The 5,175-nt window shown below is 28.1% G+C and overlaps 1 protein-coding gene across 1 annotated transcript in view; it reads left to right on the plus strand.

Annotated features, from left to right (window-relative positions):
* Nucleotides 1-3,943: 3,943 nt before the first annotated feature.
* Nucleotides 3,944-5,175, plus strand: part of LOC117174652 (bumetanide-sensitive sodium-(potassium)-chloride cotransporter) — a 107,877-nt gene continuing 106,645 nt past the window's right edge. The window contains exon 1 of the mRNA XM_033363935.1: nt 3,944-3,978. The gene's annotated coding sequence lies outside the window, so the exon portion shown is untranslated. The remainder of the gene's footprint in view (nt 3,979-5,175) is intronic.

The raw sequence follows: 5,175 nt of genomic DNA on the forward strand, positions 1-5,175 counted from the left end.
ATTTTCTTTAAATTAAAATTTCGCAAAAAAATAATATCAATTTTTCTTACCCGCACCAACATTTTATTTAATCGTTACAAACAATCTATACTAGAGTGGTCCAAAAATGCATGGCAAATTTTTTTTTTGCATACTAAAGGGCAACGATTTTATTCCAAATCCGAAAAAAGAAATTCGCTAATTTTTTACTTTTTTATTTTTTTTTATTTTAACAGGTGCCAGTTTTGACTTGATGTTTCCCATGTAAAATGCATGGGAAAAAAACAATTTTTTGAGTTTATAGAACAATTTTTTAGAGTTTGAAAAAATGTCATGGGAAAGTATGGGGGCCTGTAGAGAATTATCCAAAAAAGGATTTCATCTATCAGACATATGGGTTTGACATCCCTAACAGACCCCCACGAGTACCTGAAAACTACCCTTAAAGCCAAAAATGTCAATTTTTCATGAAATCGACCTTTTGAACACTGTATTCTCGTATTTTTTTACTTAAAATTATTAATATTGGTCTACTGGATACATTTTTCAATATTGCTTAATTAATTTTCAATTATTTTAACAAATGGAATTTGTTTAAATAATTTTTTTTCTCGAATATTCGTTTTCCCCCTACAAATTATTACTATTAGTCTAGTAGAATATTTATTAACATTGGTTAAGTGATGTTTTATTATTTAAGCAAATGGGATTTGTTTGAACAATTTTTTTCGAAATTTCGTTTTTTCCCTTCGAAATAATTACTACTGGTTTAGTGGAATATTTATTAACATTCGTTCATTTATTTTTAATTGTTTAAACAAATGGAATTTCTGTATATAATTTTTGTGTTAAAAATTAGAAATACTTCTTCAGTGGAATATTTATAAATATTTGTTGATTAAATTCATTTCAAAAAAATTTTTTTATAAAAATTATTACTTAAATATTACTAATAAATTAATTATTAATTAGTTATTAAGTATAACTGATGAATATTCCGAAAGACTAACAGTAATAATTTTTATTTAAAATAAATCGAAACGAGATTATTTAAACAAATTCCATTTGTTTAAGCAATTGAAAATGTATGAACCAATGTTAATAAATATTCCACTAGACCAATAGTAATAATTTTTAAGGAAAAATACAAAATTTTGAAAAAAATTGTTTAAACAAATCCCATTTGTTTAAATCATAAAACATTAATTAATTAAATAAAGTTTTTGAGGCCTATACCGCTAAATGTGAGGTGTTTCCACTTTTTAATAATCCAGACTGCATAATCTTCATGTTCCTCCTTAATTCGTCTGTAAAATTCTTCGTTGTCCATAATCGATGTTTAAATTTTAAGGCCAGTATACAGATGTATGTATTTTTGCGGTTAGTGATAAATAAAGTTTTAGCGGTATAGGCCTCAAAAAACTTTATTTATCACTTACCGCAAAAATACATACATTAATTAAGTAATGTTAATGAATATTCTACTAGACTAATAATTTTTAGGGGAAAAACAAATTTTCGAGAAAAAAATTATTTTATCAAATTCCATTTGTTTAAATAATTGAAAATTAAGTGACCAATAATATTAAATGTATCCACTAGACCAATATTAATAATTTTAATTTAAAAAAATACGAGAATACATTGTTCAAAAGGTCGATTTCATGCATAATTGACATTTTTTGTTTTAAGGGTAGTTTTCAGGTACTGGTGGGGGTGTGTTAGGGGTGCCAAACCCATATATATGATACATGAAATTCTTCTTTGGATAATTCTCTGCAGGCTCCCATTTTTTTACATGCATTTTACATGGGAAACTTCAAGTCAAAACCGGCACCTGTCAAAATCGAAAAATAACGAAATAAAAAATTAGGGAATTTCTGTTTTCGGATTTGGAATGAAATTTGGGGAATCGTTGCCCTCTGAAAAAGAAAAGCCTTTTTGAGCCACCCTAATCTATACATTTCGTAAAATAAGATAAATATTCTAAGTTTCTGTCAATAATTTAATTTTTTACATTTCTTTCAATTATTTTCCAATATTAGAATATAATCCATATTAAAAATTTCTCTTTTATCAATGATGTTTAGAAACATTCAGAAATAATTTTTTATCATTAAATACAATTACTTATTTAGAAATTTTGATTAACTAAATTTATAAGATAGAAAATTCTTAAGTTTTATTAATATATAAATACCTATTCCATCTGATTTACTATGGCCAAGGGCTTATGAATAGAATTCTTCTGTCAATTATAAAACATTAGGTCAAAACGTTAAGAATATAATATTGTTTCCTGTATTATTGAATAATAATCATTTATGATATACTGTTTCTATATAAAAAAGACATTTTTAGAATTAAAATTCCTCGATTGGCATTTGCGATTTATAGAATTAAAGAAAATTAAAAACAAAAAACTAAAAACAGTCGTTTAAATTCATATTCACTCAGTATGCAATCAATCAGGTAGTCAACAACAATTCGAACTTTGATCAATTTTCGCCTCCTGTGCGGTACGAAGAATTTCTTAACTTTTAGGTTCCCAAACGTTTACAGGATTTTCCTTAACATCTGTTCAAGAAAATCCTTAATTTTTAAGCGAATTCCAAAATTTTTTCAGAAATTTTTTCACAAAACGTTAAGGGAAATTTTCGAAATCTTAAGGTTGTTAGCTTCGCCAACATTTTCGGGAAAATCTGCAAAAAATGTTTTTAAGTGTGGTTATGCCGTGACACCCATCAATTGTAATTTGAAGGCCTTCAAAATTGTATCATTTACAATAAAAATTGCTTAGAATCAACCAATTTCAAAATGAAACGATTAAAGCGTTTTGTATTTAAACAAATTTCGAAATAAAGGTCTAAAAAAATGAATAAATTAAAATTCGAAGCATTTTGATGAAACAAGTTTCTATTTTCAATTTCACAATATTGGTGCTATGCATTCAAAACTGAAAATAAATGAATGTTATAATTTTGATCAATTTTAAACTCAATCAGCACTGTAAACAATATAAGTGTCATGAAATAAGCTTTCAGCGCTAGTTTCAATAAAAGAAATTTTTTATCGAATCGGGTTTGAGGGATATTTTAAAAATTTAGATTGCTTTAATCTAAAAAAATGTGAAATCGATTGAAAATTGTAGCTGGAATCGTATTTTAAAGAGTTTATGCTAATTTTACCCACCTGTGCTTCTTAATAGTTAAGAATATGTAATGAAATAAAGCTATAAAAATACCACCAAAATTAAAAAATGTTTAATTCAAAGGTTTCAAAATTGTCATTAAAAGCACACGATTTCTGAATTAGATTTAATTGTATTTACACAAAATTGCCTAGACTCATTAATCTTCGCACTAAATGATCATATCTAACATATGTTCTAGATTAAATCTCACCGTTTACATATGAGTCAAGGTTGAAAATGTCTCTCGACTATTTCAAAAGCAAATTCTCTTATAACATTCTCACCAATTAGATAATTCCAAAAGTGTAAAATGTAAATATATCAAAATAGTTTTGGATAAATATCTCATGATTTCATAACTGCGTGAATCGAGGTTAGTCATCAGTGTTATTTTCTATTCTAGGTGTAACATTCCTGTGACTAACAAACCACTATAGGATCAATTCAGATTAATTTTCTTCAAGAAGGAAAACGATATGTGGCTATTTTGAAAATTATAACATACGCCACTGCTCGAGTTGGCTCGGGGTTAAGTAACTCAATAGTACTGAATGGGGGTCGTTAGTTTGAGACAATGGTAGTAGCTGGTATAAATGAGAGATTTCGCGATGAATCCTATTAGTCACTAAACTGTTTCTGATGTGGGTGCACGCGTCTCCATTGAAAATTTAAGTCTTTGAAATACGAAAGGGTAAGAAACATGACCTCGCCTCGTACGCCTTTGGATTTACTGCACGTCCAAGCACGTGTCAAACGTGCGCCTCCACTCGCGATACAATTTACAAGTTTTGCCCTCAAACCCAAAAGTAACTTACAGTGTGTTTTTAATTATTTATCTAATTTATTATGACATAAAGATTCTAAACAAAGTAAGAAATATAGCTTCGCCTCTTACGCCTCCGGATTTACTGTACGCCCAAGTACGTGTTAAATGTGCGCCTTCACTCGCGATAAGCTTTAATAGCTTTACCCTTAAATGCAAAAGTTACTTACAGTGTTTTGTACTCATTTAATTTTATTCATTATTTTATTATTTTTTCAATGTCTCTTGATATAAAGATGATGAACAACATAAGACGAATGACATCGCATCTTACGCCTTCAGCTTTACTGTAGGCCCAAACTCGTTTAAAATGTGCGCCACTACTCGCGACACACTTTCAAAGTGTTACCCTCAAACGCGAAAGTTACTTACAGTGTTTTTTCTTATTTAAATTCATTTACTATTCGTATAATTATGTATGTAATTTATCATTTCATAAAGATTAGAAAAAAGGTAAGAAATATGATTTCGCTTTTTACGCCTTCTTACTTACTTTACGTCCAAGCATATATCAAATGGTCGCCTTCACTCGCGATACGATTTATTGTTTTTACCCTTAAATGTGAAAGTTAATTGCTTTATTTTTTACATTCTAATTAGACAAAGTATTTGATTTGTGCAAAATTTGATCCCACACCCTTTTTTTCAAATTTCTACGCTTTTTGAGACCCTCTGATTTCAAAAAAACAGGTTTTTACGAATGTGTCTGTATGTTTGTCTGCCTGGCTGTAAGCACGATAACTTTTGAAAAAATTAATGTATTATATTGGCCTTTAGCTCTTTATCTCTATATTTTTCTCTTTTAGTATCGAAAACTAAAGGACAAGTTCGTTAGCCAGCCGTTTTAGATAAAACTTCAAAAAGTGAGCGTTTTTTGAAACAAAATTTCTTTACGGTTATTAGTAGTACTTGAAATTACGAACATTTTTTCCTAATGACTTTTTTGGATTAAAAAAATTACCAGAGTTACAGCACTAACAGAATTCCAAAAAATTAACAAAAATGAAAATTTTAAGCTAAATAACGGACGATATGAGAAGAATCCAATTAATGAAAAACGTTAATTTTTGAAGGCCCTACAAGATTATTGTAACAACTTTTTAAATTTGTTTCAAAATTAAAATTTTGACGACAAAAAATAATAAAAAATGAAAAATTCCATTTTTTCGGTCAAAATATG

Source organism: Belonocnema kinseyi, chromosome 6 (assembly GCF_010883055.1).
Source record: "Belonocnema kinseyi isolate 2016_QV_RU_SX_M_011 chromosome 6, B_treatae_v1, whole genome shotgun sequence".
NCBI lineage: Eukaryota > Metazoa > Arthropoda > Insecta > Hymenoptera > Cynipidae > Belonocnema > Belonocnema kinseyi.